Source organism: Pristiophorus japonicus, chromosome 16, assembly GCF_044704955.1.
Source record: "Pristiophorus japonicus isolate sPriJap1 chromosome 16, sPriJap1.hap1, whole genome shotgun sequence".
NCBI classification, from domain to species: domain Eukaryota; kingdom Metazoa; phylum Chordata; class Chondrichthyes; family Pristiophoridae; genus Pristiophorus; species Pristiophorus japonicus.
This window is the reverse complement of record NC_091992.1, coordinates 115,714,479-115,734,125: the sequence shown is the minus strand read 5'-3', so window position 1 is coordinate 115,734,125 and position 19,647 is coordinate 115,714,479. Positions and strand designations below refer to the sequence as shown.

At 45.8% G+C, this 19,647-nt stretch overlaps 1 protein-coding gene across 2 annotated transcripts in view; it reads left to right on the top strand.

Annotated features, from left to right (window-relative positions):
* Positions 1-19,647, top strand: part of LOC139226752 (transmembrane channel-like protein 6) — a 134,853-nt gene that overhangs the window by 19,186 nt on the left and 96,020 nt on the right. The window contains exon 2 of one of the 2 annotated variants that reach the window (XM_070857743.1): positions 773-848. The exons of the other annotated variant lie outside the window; for it this stretch is intronic. The gene's annotated coding sequence lies outside the window, so the exon portion shown is untranslated. The remainder of the gene's footprint in view (positions 1-772; positions 849-19,647) is intronic. 2 annotated transcript variants of the gene reach the window in all.

Genomic DNA, 19,647 nt, shown 5'->3' with positions numbered 1-19,647 from the left:
GGCCCATCGAGCCCGTGCCTTTTAAAAAAATTTTAAATGTCAAAACATTTTTAATGTTTTATGTGTTGACCGACCTGATCGAACACAACTTTATTCTTAATAAAAACAACTTCTTATCACATATAAAGTAGCTATCTATCACCAGGAGATATTTGAAATACTTTAAAAAAAATCACTGTTTTCCGTTATGTTCCTCAACTTGAATTACAATCTCGCCACCACGAGAGTTTTGCGTATAATTTGCTGACAATTGTATAATGTTATGTTGTGAGCATTCGCAATGCAAAAGCATTTCAATTACAAAGTATTTACAGCACAGAAACAGACCATTCTGCCCAACTGTTCCATGCCAGTGTTTCTGCTCCACGCAAGCCTCCCACCCCTCTTCATCTAACCCCATCAATGTCTCCTTCGATTCCTTTCTCTCTCATGTGCTTATCTAACTTCCCCTGAAATGTATCTATGCTATTCACCACAGCTAATCCTTGTGGTAGCGAGTTCCACAGTAGCAGTATTTTTATATTAAACTATAATTGTTCTTAATCTTTGACCACTTTGAGCAAGTAAAAATATTATAATTGGGAAAGCGATGAGACTATTTTACTTCTGATTACTGAAAGGTATGACTGACTGTACCTTAGTGCTTTTAGTCATCAATTACCAGTGAGAGAGAGAGAGATAAAGGCAGACATGTTGAAACACTATTGTACAACAGCAGGAATGTTCAAACTCGAGGAGCCCTTCGACTTATTTTTCTTCCTGTATTTGTCAGACTGCGTCAGCTTGTTAAAGTGGATGTATAGCTGCAAGCTTTTGTTAACAATTCTTCAGCAGACTTCAAGAAATTTGTAAGTACTTTTTGACTTTAAAGTTCTTACATTTCCGTGGTCGATTTTAGAAGCTTAGCCACAAAATCTGGGGTAACAAGAATAGTAGAGAGACACCAAGGTGAAATGTGGAACAGAGCTGTTAACAACTTGTTTTGATCGTTTTCACACCAATGGCTCCAGGGCACTGTCCACGAACATCAGTTTGTGAACAAATCCAAGATTATTAAAACTGGAACCACACAATCTAATGATCTTTAAAAAATGATTTCCAACTTTCGGCTGACCTTGAACGTGGTCTCCCCCAGACAGTGGGGGTGGGGGAAAGATTTCTTCATCTCACGAGACGAAGAACAGGATGGAAAATTATGAAAATAATTCCTTTTCCTCGTACGCGCGAACGGTTGACTGAAGCGAGCATTTCTGTGCGGTTGGGCTCCTTTGCAACTGAGGAATTGGCATAAAGCTTTTTTTCATGGCCTCTCTCGGCAGTACATTCACCTCAGTTTAATTTGTGGTGGCCTGTTACATTTTCATTTTCTATCATCAAGGTTCACCCAAACAGACTGTTCCAATTACTGTTTCCTCCTTCTCGGTGTCTTTCTTCCTTTAGCCTGGTTTCATTAGTTCCAAAGGTTTCTCGTGCTTCAGCCTATTTAAAAAAAATTTGCAGCCTGTATGCTACTGCTTGCTGCATCTCCGTGATGACCCTATCGTGAAAAGTACGTTCCACTGTCGATAAGTGGTCCATAGGTCCGACTAGTCAGTTAACTGCATGTAAGTGCAATGCCCCACCCCGGATAATTTGCATCATGATGACCTGCATCTTGCATGCACAGTAAGCTTCTCAACTCTCATGCGTGGATGTAGTGTATTTGGATTTTCAGAAGGGATTCAATAAGATGCCATACAGGAGGTTATTAAACAAAATTAGGGCTCATGGGATTGAGGGTTATATACTAGCACGGATTAAGGATTTGTTAATGGACAGATAATGGAGAGTAAGAATAACCGTGTCCTTTTCAGGTTGACAGCGTGTAACTAATGGGGTACCACGAGGATCAGTGCTTGGGCACTATCTTCAAATCAAAGGCACAGCCATGGGTACGAAATTTGCCCCGGCCTATGTGAACATCTACATGGTAGATTGGGAAACCACAGTCTTCCAAAAATGCCACAAACTCCCCGTGTTACCACAGATATCTGGATGGCACATGGGGCATGTGGACACATGCACAAACAGAATTAAAAGGATTCATCGACACCCTTAACAGCCACCATCCCTCGATCAAGCTCAAAGCTATAACTCATCGGGAGAACGTTGACTTGCTGGACACGACAGTCTTCAGAATATGACAGCTGCCAAGGTATTTTTTAATACCACGGATACACACACACTTCTACACATACAAAGCCACCACCCAAAACACACCTTCAGGGGACTCGTGAAGTCACAACTGATGTGGTTTCATTGCATCAGCACAAGACTGGAGGATTTCAGCCAAACGGCCACAATCCCCTTCACGGCCCTAAGACACAGGGGATACACAAGGAGATTCCTCGGACACATCAAGTCCAACTTCCTCCAACAAATAACACAAACACAAAAACCCAAAGAACAAAACGCCCAAATTGCTGTTAATAGCAACCTCCAACACAAGCACCCAACAAACCCAGAGACTGACAAAAAACCTCTTTGAAAAATTCAAAAGTCAGGTCACCTCACTGAACAAATACAAAATCACAGCAGCTTTTAAAAGGGGCAAAAACCTACAAGACATTCTCACTCGAGCCAGCAGCAGCACACAATACGTGACCAGGGGCACCAGAATTGTGAAGCATGCAGGGACCTAAAAATCAAAAACAGAAAGTCAGAGAAAACACTCTTAATAAGAAAGGGAATCACATGCGAACAACACAATTTAGTTTACACAATCAATACCTTGCAAACATGCTATATATTGGGGAAACAGCAAACGTATTAAGGACCAGACTGAGCGACCATCTAAGCGCCATCCGGAATAATAAATTCCGTAACGGTTAACAGACACTTCATAAAACATGGAACCCAATCCCTGGAGATCACAGGACTGGAAAATATCAATTGGACACCCGCAGGGAGGAAAAGGAGGGAAAAGTTTTGGATCACAAATCTGGAGACACAAGTACCAAAGGGCCTAACCCAAACACAATAGGGTTAGCTGTAACCCTAACCGGTACTGCTGGGAATCAGATACGGCCAAGGGGATCTCCTGGACTAGTTTCAATCGCCTGGATGGGTCGGAGAGGAATTTTCCCATATTTTTTTCCCCCAATTGGCCGGGGATTTTTATCTGGTTTTTGCCTCTCCTTGGAGATCGCATGGCTTACTAACCCTAACCCGAGCCCTCACCCTAACTCCAAGCCTCAGCTATTTACAATCTATATCCATGATTTGAATGAAGGGACTAAATCTAATATATCGAAGTTTGCTGATGATACAAAGCTAGGTGGGAATGTAAGTTGTGAGGATGCAAAGAAGCTGCAAGGGTATATAGACAGGTTAAGTGAGTGGGCAAGAGCATGGCAAATGGAATATAATGTGGAGAAATGTGAAGTTATCCACTAGGAAAAATAGAAAAGCAGAGTATTTTTTAAATGGTGAGATTGGGAAATGTTGGTGTTCAGAGGGACCTGGGTGTCCTTGTACACGAATTGCTGAAAGTTAATATGCAGGTCCAGCAAGCAATTAGGAATGGTATGTTGGCCTTTATTACAAAAGGATTTGAATATAAGAATGAAGATGTCTTACTGCAACTGCATAGGGCATTGATTGGTGAGACCACACCTGGAGTATTGTGTACAGTTTTGGTCTCCTTCGCATGTCAACATTAGCAGTTGATCAATCAGCTGCCTTGTTACATTTGGTCTCACGATCCTTGGTGTACATCAGTATGGGTGGAGAATTAAAAGTGGCAGTGTGCTTGCAGGCTGGGTGGAGAATTAGGTTTTTGCACTGTCATCCTTGAGACTGGCTTGAGATATAGATCACACCGATCAATCATAAAGGGGACTTTGATCCTGACTCGCATGGTTCCAAATGAAACGACTCTGGGCAGTCTTGTCCCAATTCCAAGCACCATGGAGGTACACCAGAAACCTGGTCACAATTGCCACTGATTCAGCAATCTTAATGGCTGGTTTGGAAGATGGAAGTCACTCACTCAGTAAGGCATGCTCGGGTGGCATTGTAGATTGGTGAAAGATTCTGTCATGTACTCTACATGGCTACTGTTGGTACTATCACAAGGTGTGCCACCAGAGGGCACAGCAGTGGGAGACTCGTAGGTTACCTGTACAGGTGGTGCCTGGTCTAGTATAAAAGGAAGGCCACCAGGTATGATCCTCACTCTGGAGTTAACTACAAAGGACTAAACGCCTAAGGTCACTACAATTCAAGCACAACACACTGCCTCGTGGAGTCATTATTAGAGCATTTAAGGACACAACAACTGGCGACGAGATTACGAACTTTCACGTGGAAATGGCTACCCTTGGTACGTTGCAGCAGTTCTCTGATGCTGATGATTGGGACGCCTTTGTGGAGAGGTGAGAACACTTTTTTTTTACAGCAAACGACCTGGCAGGAGACGACCCGGCCGCACTGGCTGATGAGCGCCGCGCTATCTTGCGAACCAGTTGTGGGCCCAACGTCGATGGCCTCGTCGGGGACCTCAGAAAGCTGGTGGCACCGTGCGAGTTCGGCACCCACCTCAACGAAGCGCTGCAGGACATTTTTGTCATTGGAATTGGCCATGAGGGCCTTCTCCACAAGCTACTGTCAGTGGATACCACAGTCACACTGCAGAAGGCCATCTCTGTGAGCCAGGCATTCATGACCTCGACCTGCGGCTCTAGGCAGATGTCTCGCCCTCAGGACTCAAACCCGGCAGGTACTGTGCACAGAGTGGTGCCGTTCAGGAGCTGGACTGTGGAGCAAGAATCCTCTCGGAAGGGAGAACAGGTCCCCAAATCCCTTAACTCGGAGTCCGCCGAGGGGGTGCTTATCGAGTAGCACCATGCTGGCGGAGGGAATCACAGGGTTCACCAGCGCCATTTTAAAGACTATGTTTGCAAAGGCTGCAGCACAAAGGGCCACCTCCAGCGCATCTGTAAGAGAAATAGGACTCATTGTGTCGATAAGGAGTCCGCAGATGGCCATGAATCCAGCGTAGATTATGAATTGTTGGACAGAGAGGCAGCCCAGTCCCACGGGGAGGTACACAGCAAGTTTACCTGCACCACCGAGTGCTGCCCGCTGAAGGTGGAAGTCGAGATAGAGGGAAGTCCAGTCTTCATGGAAGTGGACATGGAGGCGAGCCAACCACTGATGAATCAAGGAGCCTTTGAGAGGCTATGGGACAATCCGGCTGAACGACCCGAGTTGACCCCGGTTCAGGCAAAGCTGCGCACGTACACCAATGAAATCATCCCAGTCGTTGGAGTACCTTTACATTCACACTACCATGATGGCGCGGTGCACAAGTTACCTCTGTGGATTGTTGCAGGTGATGGACCAACGCTGCTCAGCCGAAGGTGGATGGAGAAGATCCATTGGAAGTGGGAAGACTTCACCCCTCCAGCAATCGAAGCCCTCTGCACTCAGAGGCAAAGCAAATCCTCACCTGAGGGTGGACCCGGCACCGGTGAACTGACCAGCACAACACCTGAGACACAGACCGCTCAGCACGACTGCGTGGAGATGATCCAGCTGAGACGACCCGAATGCATCTTCCAGGCTCCAGTGGCAGGACACGGGAGGGAGAAAATTGGATCCAGCAGCGACTTCCCAACTGCGGAGGCAGAACCCGGGGGAGAAGAGGATCGACGCAGTCGATATCGCTGATGAAGAAAAGATGGTGCCTCAACCACGAGGTGATGCGCTGAAGACAAAGATGGCTGCGGCCAGACCATGAGGTGCAGCGCTGACGGAGCAACACGTGGCACCAAACGGAGAAGCGGATTGGGGTAATGCAAGCCAGACTCTCTTAAAGGAGGCATGCAACCCACTACAATTAAAGGGACAGTTCCACACATTTAAGCAATGTAACAGTAATTGTAAATTAGAGACTAAAGATTTAACGGATTATGTAAAGCGTGTAACTGACCATGTAAAATGTATAACTGATAATCGGAATTGTATACATGCAACCGGCGAGGAAAAGTCGCACGATTATGTGTAATTGATGATCTGAGCTATGCATGTGCAACCAGCGAAGAAAAGTTGCGCGATCGTGATCGGACCTCCAGAGTGTCCATCATAAGTAAGGAAAAGCTGTGCGATGCAGGGTTCCCACTGCATGCAGCCAATGCAGCGGGCAGACACCCATCGGGTGCACACCGGTCCAGCGAGCTACCCAATGCTGTAACCTGCGTCCCGGGAACCAGAGTCAAGCACCACGAAGTGTGGCCACAAGCAGCCAACACACACGAGCTGCGAAGCAAGCGACCTCAGCAGGGCAACGGCAACGGTAGTGATACCATGCCCTGGGTCGGCTCCATCTCTCAGGCAGCCGATGGCACCAACTGCCACGAGCCTGAAGGAGCAGACTGCACCAAGGCCATACTCCTAGATGTAGGGTCACCTGCCACTGTTCCCCCAGAGGAAACCAGCATCAGCCGGGATTTCAAACCAAGCGACGCGCAGGCCAGCGAGTCAGCAGTTCCCTGTGCACTGCTGGACGACAGCTCCTCAGGGAGCAGCTGGGACCCAGGGCGTAAAGGAAGGCCGGGGGTGGTCACAGACATCTGTGAACCTGCCTGACGCTAGGAACCACGGCAACAGCCCCAAGAGCAGGCTACGCGAGCCAACCGGCTCCCTCCTGCCAGCACCGGGCACTGAGCCGGCACCAGACTGCAGGGACACCACCAAGCAGCTCCGGAACTAGCTCATCCTCACACACCGGTCAGCGCATCGACAAGGCATCCAACGCTCTTGCCGCACCACGGAACCATAAAAAAAAAACCCACAAAACCCACTTCCCTGAACTTGAATGTGCATGAATGTTAGGAGCCCCAGTCACACCAATATGGGAAGGGGGCGAAAGAATGGAGTGGTCAGGAACATGCAACCATCAACACGCTACTGCACCCACTACCCACCTAAGGTTGAGCTGGCCTGCCAGAGGTCTACTAGACAAAACCCATATAGAGTTAAGCCCAGAGCACAGCTGATGCAGGGGCGATTTGCACTGAGGGTTCGGGGGGGAGTGATGTCATGTATCGTACATGGCTACTGTTCGTACTATCTTAAGGTGTGCCACCAGAGGGCATAGCAGTGGGAGACTCGTAGGTTACCCGTACAGGTGTGCCTGGCCTAGTATAAAAGGCAGGCCACCAGGTGTGATCCTCACTGGAGTTAACTGTTAAAGGACTAAGGTCACTACAGTTCAAGCACAACACACTGCCTCGTGGAGTCATTGTTAGAGCATCTAAAGATACAACAGATTCTGTGAAAAGTGTATTATGCTGCCATTGTTCTCGGCTGTATCTTAACTGTCTGCGAATTTTGGGTTCAAAGTTATAAAATTGAATACACCTCACTTTGAGCAGATCTCACTTTGATGGAATAAACATTGTTCTGAAGCTCTTTTCCAACTGCCTGTTTCTTGTAGCCAGATTTATTGGGGCAGAATTCCCGGCCCCCCCGGGTCTGTACGGAGTGTGTACAGACCTGGGAAGGCATCGCAAAAGCCGGGTTTTAGCGCGCAATACGCATGCGCTGAAAACCAGCTTTTCCGATCAGCCGGAGCTTGACAGATCCTCCATATCTCGGGAGCGAGGACATTTGCACAGGCAAGATTGCGGTATTTACCCATATCTTGCCCAGCAAAGGTCATCAAAGCTCTTGTGCCTGATAAGCACGTGCGTAGCCTACTTTTACAGGCGTAAGAGTTTTAAAGCACACACAAACATTGTAAAATAAAATTTTAAAAAACACATTTTATTGTTTAAAAACCCTCCTCACTACGGTAAGTTTATTTTAAACCGTAATTTTAAAACCTTTTTTAAAAATTGGAAAAATTTATATTTTTTAAATACATAAGTAACTTTAATTTAAATAAAAATATATTGTGCATTTTTTCTATCTTTTATTATTGGCTATGTGTGTGTTGGGGGCTGTTTCTCATTCATAATAATGGGAACTCCAACTTAGTGACCAGAGTCATGTGACTCCAGCTCCACCCTGCGCACGTCCCGACGTGCACATGCTGCGACACGCAGTGAGAGGAGGCCTCCAGACCGGGATCTTACGTGGGCACAGCAGCTTCAGATCGGTGCGCTTTTTTCTAGAATTCAGTCGAACGCCCACGGAAAGGAGAAACCGGGATTTCTGGGCCCATATTTAGCTTTGTTGTACAATAACAGGAGCAGCCATTCTTAAAAAAAAATAGTTTCTTTGTGCATTTGAAATGCAAATCTTATTCAAAAGTGCAGTTTGGACTATTCAGGAGGGAGAACAACATATTAACTGCTACAAGTGGCGTGAATGTTTTCAATGCAGCTTTCCTGTGTTTTTTTTCATACCAAAGAAAATAAAAAATGAAGGGTGATTGCAGTGACAATCGCATTATCATGCCCTTCTCTCTGCATACAAATTATTAAATGCTTTCCCATGATGACAGTGTCCCTTTAAGACAAGAGACTAAACATAGAACAGCAGAATCCACAGGCTTGTTATCCTGTCAACCCACAAACAAAACTACTAAATAGGAAACACATTTTTCTTCTGCTCACAGGGTGTGTCTACTCTCATGAATTCGGTTTGTGAGTCACAGTTCACCGAATTACTCTTTTTAATGAGAAAACATTTGAAGAGTTTTTTTTGCTTGAGGCCCCTGTACTTGTTCAGCTAACTAACATACAACTTTGAGCACAGGTACAGATTTTCTTGTTTCCTTTGTTCCAGTTTTCTTTTATCTACCAGATGTGGCTGTTCAGGTTACAGCTTAAGAAAGAGGAAAATTGTAACGTCCTAATCTTCAAATATGCACAGCTCCTCCTGCCTGTGGAATCCTGTCCCAGTGTTGTCTCATCATATTCTGTCCATTGTATAATCAAAAGTCATATGCATAGATGATGATGACCTACTGGCCCAGGGTTGTTGGAACTTTAGGCCATGGAGAAGCACTGGTCTTACTATTTAACGGTTATGCACAAATTCTCCAATATTATCTTTTCTCCCATAACGTTCAACGTTAATTATGCAAGACATCTGCCCTTGTTACTGTTGTCATTGCCTGCACCCTATTATACCAGTTTCTTTGCTCAACTTTCCACTCAAAGCCTCACGACAGTGGAAAGTGACCCATTCAGTTTTACCCAGAGTTAACCTGGTAGTTTCTTGTTAATAAAACAGTTCTAGTTTATATTTATGTCAACTTTGTTTTTAGAAGCCACCATACTGGCTGGTGCCTGTGTTTGCTGGGCCTATCTATACAAAAATATCTATTATTGCACATCGATAACTTAAACCAGTTCTGTATGGGATTTCAATCCACTCTATTGTATATCAATACAAAATCCTTTTGTTAGACTTTCAGTATGCACCATATAAAAGATCATCTGTGATGCTCATTGCCTATATGCATTTTGCATGGCTGGGTTTCATTGGATATTATCAATTATCTAAGAAAACAAGTGTGTTAATATGGGATGATTTGGAGCAACTGTTCTCTCTGTTGCTTTCCAGGTATGAATATGATAATCACCTCACTGCAGCAAACTCTTTCAAACATCATGGTTGGGAGCATATATATTTACCGCTTGATCTAACTTTGGATGTGAATCTTGTGGAGTTTAAACAAAAAACATTCACAAGCTTCAGGTACAGATTTGAAAGCCAAGAATCTTGTGTGTTTAGAGTAGAAATTTATTCACAACAAAAGCATCCCGTTTAACCAGAGCATTTCTTGAGCTGAGGTCCAGTAACCTTGTAATTGATGTATTGTTCTGAAATCGTTAAAATTAAGGTAAGTTAAGTAGCCAATGAGACTTTTTGTCTCTCAGTCCTCCCAAACTCCGACATTATCCTTGACTTTAAATTTTTCAATTGGTTGTGCAAACACTAATTAGATGTGAATAGACAGAGTCAAGATCATCTAACAATTCTGAATAGCAAATCATTCATGTAGCAAATGAATAACAGAGGTTACACAGGCAATTCAGGGTATCACTGTAAATCAGCATTAACGGACACTGAGAATTAATTATAGTAGCAATCCGGATTTGTGATTGTTACAATGTGGAGTTTAATTTGGGGTTAAATCTCTAGATTACTGACAAGTTAATAGGATTAAAAAGCCAGTCTATCAGATAATTCTGGATCTCTGAGCATGGTTAACAATGTTTCCAGAGCTCATACGATATTGTCTTTATGAGCAGTGTGTTTGAGTCAATCTCTTTCCTTGGGACACAGGTGTTAGGTTCTGGAGCGTTGAGTCGAGCCCTATTCATTGGGCTCTATTTGGGTTCTCGGTTCCGGCTTCCCACCTTCTCATGAATGAATATATCGGCTAACTGGCTTGGCTGTCACTCTTCATCTTAGAACCTTGTACAGTTGAGTGAAACATATAACTCTGCCTGTAACTGGCGAGTATAACTCTACAATTTCTCTAACTTCTACTCAATATATTTGTACCTGTAAAAGGACCTTCTGCATCTGTGAGGTAATTGTTTTTTTTTACAGAAGTTGACAAACTAATCTTCTAATTATAAAGAGAAACCATTTCTAGCAAAGAGATTGATTACATAGGGTATACGGCACAGAAACATTCGGCCCAACCATGCAGGTGCTTATGCTCCACTCCAGACTCTTCTCGTCTTTCCTCATCTAAATCTATCAGCATAACCCTCTATTCCCTTTTCCCTCATGCGTGTCTTTTTTGGGCGGAATCAGCAGAATGGGCGAATTCAACGGCCATAATATCGCCCAGCGTTACTTTCCGCGCGGATTTAAAGCCGAGATTCAATATTAACGCCTGCCCACTGTTTTTTGTCGTAAAGAGCATATTTACCCAAACTCGCGGCTATGGAAATCGGCCATCATCAATTTCACCACCTCGCACACATATCGCTCGCTCAAAAAACCGCCCACAAAACGTGGAACTAACCGGAATGAATGTCAGCAGTGTGGCTGGCATTTGTTAAATCCCACTGTTACGTGAGGAGCTGATATCTGAAAGATTTGCCTGAAAGAGCACTGATGTGAGTGACAACGCTGACACACTGCTGTGTGTGCAGCTCAGACATCAATGGTGCCCATCAGCTTGATGCCAGGTAAAGTTTACGTTGATCGATGTTAAGTTGTATTTAACTTAACATCAATGACAGGAGTGCAGTGACAGGATCAGTCCAAGTCAGCATGGATTTATGAAAGGGAAATCATGCTTGACAAATCTTCTAGAATTTTTTGAGGATGTAACTAGTAGAGTGGACAAGGGAGAACCAGTGGATATGGTGTATTTGGACTTTCAAAAGGTTTTTGACAAGGTCCCACACAAGAGATTAGTGTGCAAAATCAAGGCACATGTTATTGAGGGTAATGTATTGACGTGGATAGAGAACTGGCTGGCAGACAGGAAGCAAAGAGTCAGAGTAAACTGGTCCTTTTCAGAATGGCAGCCAGTGACTAGTGGGGTACCACAAGGTTCAGTGCTGTGGCTCCAGCTACTTACATTATACATTAATGATTTGGACGAAGGAATTGAATGTAATATCACCAAGTTTGCAGATGACACTCAGCTGGGTGGCAGTGTGAGCTGTGAGGAGGATGCTATGAGGCTGCAGGGTGACTTGGACAGGTTAGGTGAGTGGGCAAATGCATGGCAGATGCAGTATAATGTAGATAAATGTGAGGTTATCCACTTTGGTGTCAGAAACAGGAAAGCAGAATATTATCTGAATGGTGACAGATTAGGAAAAGGGGAACTGCAACGAGACCTGGGTGTCATGCTACATCAGTCATTGAAAGTTCGCATGCAGGTACAGCAGCTGGTGAAGAAGACAAATGGCATGTTGGCCTTCATAGCGAGGGGATTTGAGTCTAGGGGCAGGGAGGTCTTACTGCAGTTGTACAGGGCCTTGGTGAGGCCACACGTTGAATATTGTGTTCAGTTTTGGTTTCCTAATCTGAGGAAGGACATTTTTGCTATTGAGGGAGTGCAGCGAAGATTCACCAGATTGATTCCCGGGATGGCAGGACTGACATATGAAGAAAGACTGGATCGACTCGGCTTATATTCACTGGAATTTAGAAGAATGTGAGGGGATCTCATAGAAACATATAAAATTCCGACAGGGCTGGACAGGTTAGATGCAGGAAGAATGTTCCCGATGTTGGGGAAGTCCAGAACCAGGGGTCACAGTCTAAGGATAAGGGGTAAGCCATTTAGGACTGAGATGAGGAGAAACTTCTTCACTCAGAGAATTGTGAACCTGTGGAATTCTCCACCACAGAAAGTTGTTGATGCCAGTTCATTAGATATATTCAAAAGGGAGTTGGATGTGGGCCTTAGGGCTAAAGGGATCAAGGCGTATGGAGAGAAAGCAGGAATGGGGTACTGAAGTTGCATGATCAGCCATGATCATATTGAATGGTGGTGTAGGCTCGAATGGCCAAATGGCCTACTACACCTATTTTCTATGTTTCTAACCCTTTCATGGTAAGAAATCGCCAGTGTGTAACGGTCCAGCTATCTGAGACAATGCACTACAAGGTTATGTCCAATTACAAAAATTTAATACCAACATTGGTCTGAAATCCCAAGTATCACAGCCAATAACATCCAACCCCCGCCCACGCCCCACTTTTTCCACCATTGACATCAATCACATGTTCAACATGTCCACCAACACAGAATACAAAGACAAAGCAGGAGCGTGGTCCCCAGCCCCTATACATTGCAACAAATTGCATACACCCAGATGGAGATATAACACAGCCATCACCTGCGCACATGCACCTCACTTTCCTTCCCCTCTCTCCTTCTCCCCACCTCTACCTCTACCCCTTCCCCTCCTCAGGCGGTGCATCATTGTGGGGGGATGAAGGCAGATGCGGTGGTTGCACGGGTACGGGAGCTGGGGGTGCAGAGGGGGCAACATTCTCTGATGCAGAAGCAGGATCTTGGTCCTTGCTCTCTCATCTGTCGTTCGCAGTGGTGGTGCAGAACTTAGGGGTGGAGTGCCGCGCTCAGGGACCACAGGGAGGCCTGTGGCAGCAGTGTTCCTGGCTATTACATCCAGGGCCTCCACTATATGTGGAATGTACTCGGTCATGGTGGCTAGGTGTCGGGATATGCCCCCCAATGCTTCGATGAGCTGGTCACCAATGTCTACAGACATCTGGACAACTGCACCATCTCTCCGCTGTCATGTCGCGCTCGTGGAACAGACCTGCCGCGTCAACAAGGCCTCCGCGAGGTCGGCGCCATCCTGGGGACAAATGGGGTGCCCTGTGGAGAGGTGCTTGGGGCCGGTACCTCCAGAGTGGAGGCGGGAATGGCCGGAGGACCACGCGATGGCCTTGGGGTGGAATGGCTTCTGGAGCGTGGCGATGCAGGTTCTTCAAAGTCCGCGCTCTCATCCGTGGAGAACAGACCCAGCGGATTGACGGGCGAGAATCGGAGCTCTTCAGCACCAGATGTAGTATGATCGTCCCTCGACATCTGCCCCACGCCTCCACCTTCTGGCCTCTGGCTTTGCCTGAGGCCGCATTGCTCGCTGAGCTGCAAAACACAAATGAGGTTATTAGAGGAGAAGGGGGTGCTAGGCTGACAAGGTGAGTCCAGCGCTACACACAGCTTATGCACGACAAAAGCACCACCGCTCTCAAAATCATCACAGAAAACACATTTCATGACCATCAACACATTGTGCATTGCAATGATTTTCATTAGGCTGCATTATTTCTATGACACTTTTAGAAATCATCTCTCATATATGATTATTTGGATATGAGTTTGGTGTTTCATCTATTGACTTTGCATCACGCAATGGTGTAAGCTTTACCCACGTGGCATCACTTCAGGGTCTGCAGATGCATCCGTGGCTATCCAGGGGTGCTTCCCCACGAGTGCTAGCACGCGCTCCTCCATGTCAGTGATGTCGCTGGGGCTGGTGGCCCCCCACCCATTCGCCTCTGCACGGACCTCATCATCGATAGCTTCTTCTGCAAAAGGTGACAGGATGACATGGCATGAGATCATTGCGTGATATCATTGCTAGGTACCGTCACACACTGACACTGATACAACACACAACCGACAGATGTAATTATGATTATTATGATTATTATCATTCTTTACCTGAAGACGTACACCGTGACTGCAGGCTTTGAGTAAAACAGTCCCAGTAAAATTGCAAGACCTAATATCTGCTGATAGTCACTCATGACTGTTACAAATCAAATTATATAAATACATAATAATGTAATACTTACTCTTGCGGATCCCACAAGGTCGTTCCATCGTTTGCGGCATTGGTTGCCCTCACGCACCTCGTTGGTTGCCGTCAAGACCATCTCTGCTATCTCGGTCCATATCCTCTGGTAGGTCTTTGGGGTGGGCTCCCTACGCCCTCCCTGTACCAAATCACCCCAGTGTGACTCGACCTCCTGCAGGAGAGAGGCATTTGCCTCGTCCAAGAATCTCCTGGCTCTTTTGCGGCCTCCAATGTGCTTTTCTCCAGCGTCCGTCTCCACAGTGTACTGTGATGCCTCCTCCTCTCCATTGTCGGCCAAATTCGGTCAAATATGTGGCTGGTAACAGCTAATTTTTGTTTACCTACTTGCTGTGAAGCTCTAAAGTCTCCCTCCTTCCTCCCAAAGCAGCCACACCACACCCAGCCACGCCTTCAGTCCCTCTGAGCTCCCTCTCTGGCTCCTCTTCTGTGCATGTCATGGTGACCCTTGACCTGCAGAATCATGGGAATCGAGCCTTGCCATGCCGTTGCTAAGGACGGCCACACTTTACGGCAGAAGGTCAAAAAAATGTATCGCTACCGCCCATTTTATATCACTTGCGGTAACACACATTTTCAAAAGTGGAGACTAGGTGGTTTGAGAATGGGTGAGAAGCCGGCGATCTGAAAGCCCTTTTTTACCACCCATACCGGAAATATTGCCCAAACAAAAGTGGAGGTTCTAGCCCAATGGCATTTAAAACTAGTGTTGTATAAATAAGCCTTCATGGCATAATCAACGATAAGAATTTCCATGGCTTGACTTTGCTTCACTTTCCTGCCAATTCCTAGCATTCAGTTCCATACAGACTTCCACTTTATGTGGTCAGCTTTTAAGCTGCGCTACATTTTAGATGCATTTCCCCGAGGAATCCTGAAGGCGCCCTCCATGCAATTTACAGGGCACTGTTGCATCGAATTACATGGAATTTTCAGCACAGAAACACGCCATTCAGCCCAACTGCCCATGCCGGTCTTTGTGCCCCACACGAGCCTCCTCCCACCCCTCTTCATCCAATCCTATCAGCATGACCTCCAGTTCCTTTCTCCCTCATGTGTTTATCTAGCTTCTCCTTAAATTTGCCCATGCTATTCGTCCCAACTATTCTCTTGTGGTCACAAGTTTCACATTCTCACCACTCTCTGGGTAAGGAAGTTCCTCCTGAATTCCCTATTAGATTTATTGGTGACTATCTTGTATTTATGGGCCCGGGTTTTGGATTTTCCCAAAATAGCCAAGAGTTGAAGTTAGTAAAGTTAGTATTAAGATCAGAAGTTTGCTGACTGCCCAGAGGAAAGATCAGACACTTTTTTGAAGCTTGCATTGAAATTGGCTGGAAATGTGCAGAAAGCCACAGAAAAGTAGTGAGCTCAGGGGAGTGAAGTATTCAGTCAAGCAGTCACCAAGTCTGTGTTTGTTCTTCCGGATCTAGAGGAGACCATACAGTAATTTATGTGTATCCTCTCCACTGTATCATCGGGATGGAATATTGGGGACCCTGGACAATGGTGTGGAAGGTGATGAATTGAGAGGTGTTGCATAGGAAAGTGCCAGAGAAAACAGCAAAAAGTTGAAGTGATGGGAGAATGGACAAGGGTCGCCATTAGATACACTTAACTGCTTGAATGATTTATAGCTTGCTTGAAAAGATTGGTTAAAGATTGTTTCCTAGTGAACATTCGTTAGATCTGTTTTGTGTCCTAATCTTATCTCTCAGGTGGATGTAAAAGATCCCAGGGCACTTTCTCAAAAAAGAGCAGGGGAGTTATCCCCGGTGTCCTGGGCAATATTTATCCCTCAATCAACATAACAAAAAAAACAATTATCTGGTCATTATCACATTGCTGTTTGTGGGAGCTTGCTGTGTGCATTTCCCACATTATAACAGTGGCTGTCGCGTTTCCCACATTACAACAGTGACTACACTCCAAAAGTACTTATTGGCTGTAAAGCGCTTTGAGATGTCCAGTGGTCGTGAAAGGCACTATTTAAATCCCAAGTTTTTTTTTAATGGGTGTTGTACGCATTGTCTAAAGATAACTGCCGACAATTGTTTCTGTGGGTACTTTTGCTTAGTGTCGCACATTGGATTTTCTGTGCTTCTCGTCGTTTGGCTCTTGCTGGGGCAGTAATTAACTTGGGGTGAGATCAACGGCTAATTTTAATTGTACTCTTGTGGAAAATGTGACCACTGTTAGATTCTCACTAAAATGACAGTGTTACTTTGCTTTCTACTTTTTTAAAAATTAAAAGTAAGGAAATGAGAAAAATGTCTCTTATTTTGCAGCATTTACTTCTCACTCCCAAATAGTAAATTTTTTTTTAGACAAGGTTACAGATATTGATAGCCTCTTTTATAATAACAGGATACAGCTGAGGGTAGGGTTGGCAAATCTGGCTGGACCTGTTCCTGGAGGTCAGTCCTCATGATGTCTGCAAATATTATTGCATTTAGCTTATAAAAGTTGGGTCCCCTGTAGTTGAGTACCTTTGCTCATGGTTCCCTGCCAGCAGCTGTTGTACAAGAAGTTCGGAGAACGAGGAGGACATCTGTGAGCAGGCGAAGAAGAGAGGAAACTGAAGGTGGAGGAGGGATCCGCAGGGAAGAAACCACAGATGGGAGGAAGTTTCATTCCAGCAGTAACTAATAGTAACTCGTGAAATTGCACTGATAAATGATAACACTGGTAACAGTCAAATTTTCCTTGTAACCAACAGCAAAACAATAACTCACTTATAGTAATAGGTGTAATGCCCCAATATTCTACCTGTAACTAGTAATGATCCTATAATCCACTGCTGCCTATTTCCACCTCTGTAACATCGCCTGTCTCCGCCCTTGCCTCAGCTCATCTGTTGCTGAAGCCCTCATCCATGCCTTTGTTACCTCTAGACTTGAATATTCCAATGCACTCCTGGCTGACCTCCCACATTCTACCCTACATAAAGTAGAGGTGATCCAAAACAGTCCGAACTCGCACCAAGTTCCGTTCACCCATCACCCCTGTGCTCGCTGACCTACATTCGCTTCCGGTTGAGCAACGCCTCGATTTCAAAACTCTCATCTTTATTTTCAGATTCTCCATGGCCTCGCCCCACCCTATCTCTGTAATCTACCCCAGCCCAACCCCCCCCCCGCCGAGATAGCTGCGCTCCTCGAATTCTGCCCTCTTGAGCATCCTTGATTATAAGTGTCAGCCATTGGTGGCTGTGCCTTCTGTTGCCTCGACCCCAAGCTCTGGAACTCTCTGCCTTTCTCAGCCTCTCTACCTCTCTTTCCTCCTTGAAGATGCTCCTCAAAACATACCTCTTTGACCAAACTTTTGGCCACCTGCGCTAATTTCTACTTATGTGGCTCGGTGTCAAATTTTTTATCGCATAACACTCCTGTGAAGCGCCTTGGGACTTTTCACTTGGTTAAAGATGCTATATAAATACAAGTTGCTGTTGTTGATATTCACCCTGTAACTGTCGCCAGAATCAGCAAAATATAACAGAAGACAAATGGTTAGCAGCAGAGGAGGGGGCAGTGTGGCATGAGTAAGCTCACATAGTGCAGGCAGCAAGCTCAATTGAAGGACCACAATGAATGAAAGCACATTGCATCAAGTGAAGCATAGCTAGCATTAGCAAAGCCAGACTCTGGAATTTGCAGGACTTACCCTCTCCCTTGAGTGTGGGCCCAGCTTGTGCAGTGGTGGTTGCTTTTCTCCAGGAAGGACCCATCAAAGCAGCGAGCCTCTCTTCCACGGGTGTCAGTGCGTGCAGATTTGCTGGGCCTCCTCCTGTTAGAGTTCTCTCTCTTTTATTGTGGGCCACCTTCCTCTGCAAAAATGAAAATATAATTTTTCAGAGAGGGTGTCTTTCTGCTGGGTGGGACATACAGATGGTCACATTTACAATTGCAATTTCAGTGAATCAATGAAAATATTACTTACACCAATTGCTTGACCAAAGTCCTGCCACTTCTTTTTGCACTGGCCTCCGGACCTCTGGGTGGTCACCATTGCACAGTAATCTTGTGAAAGTTGGTTCCAGCGTTTCTTCATTTCTTTTGGTGAAACTTCTTTGTAACCTCTGCTGGTGCCCAGCTCGTGCTGTCTGGCCTCAATTACAGTAACCAGGGTCTCCACTTCGTCCTGTGAGAAATTCTTGGTCCTTGAGCCACATTGCATACTGCAGCTCCGATTTTTTCCACTGAGAATTAAAGTTCTCACACACAATTGGCTCTTTAAAAATGGCAGAATGCAGACCAGGGGGTGTACTGGGCATGCGCGCCCATACCAGTCATGTAGAAAACGTCATTTCTTTTCCCCGTGCATGCGCGGAAGGGGGGGGCCCTCCTTTTTTCGGCGCAGACCTTAGGCTCCACCCTCCAAAGCTAAAGGACAGGCTGCGCGGCACCAATTTCAAAAATTAGAATGGGGAAACTTTAACGTTTTTTTCCCCCGCGTAGTCGGGCCCAAAAAAAAGGGCGTAACTCGTCAAATACGCCAAAAAACGGCATTGGAGAAAATTGAGCCCCCTGTTTTAATTTTTCTTTTCAAATACTTATCCATTCCCTTTTTAATGATGATCTACTCCCTGCAATAATAACCTTCTGTTCAAAAACCATTCTCCCTTCTTCCTTGCTTCTTCCAGTGGGAATCCTCGGTTCTCAACCTCTTGTTCCCCATTCCCCTATCAGTGGTAATAATCTTTCACTATTTACCCAGAATAATATTCCCAAGTTTCACTTGCACCTTTACTGTTCCTCTCCCACTCGCTGCGTTGCTGCTGCTGCTCCCAGCTCTGCAGGAAATGCTGGGCCCCACACCCACCCCATTCCCAGTCTCTCCCCTGAATCATAGCCTCCCTCTCTCCTTCCTATTCTCGATCCCCATTCTCCCCCGATAGCCCACCCCCCCCACCACCTCCAAGCCCGATGCCCCTGCCTGCGAGTCCCTGTTCACCTTTTTCCAAATCAGCCCTGCACCGTACCCCCCCTTTCTCTCTCTCTCTCTCTCTCTCTCCCTCCCCCTCTCTCTCTCTCTCTCTCTCTCCCTCTCTCTCTCCCCTACATACTCTGTCTCTGTCTGAGTCTCTCTCTCTCTCTCTCTCTCTCTCTCTTTCTCTCTCTCTCCCCTATACACTCTGTGTCTCTCTCTCTCTCTCTCTCTCTTTCTCTCCCCTACACACTCTGTCTCTCTGTCTGTCTGTCTCTCGCTCTCTCTCTCTCCCTCCCCCTCTCTCTCTCTCTCTCTCTCTCTCCCTCTCTCTCTCCCCTACACACTCTGTCTGTGTCTGTGTCTCTCTCTTTCTTTCTCTCTCTCTCTCTCT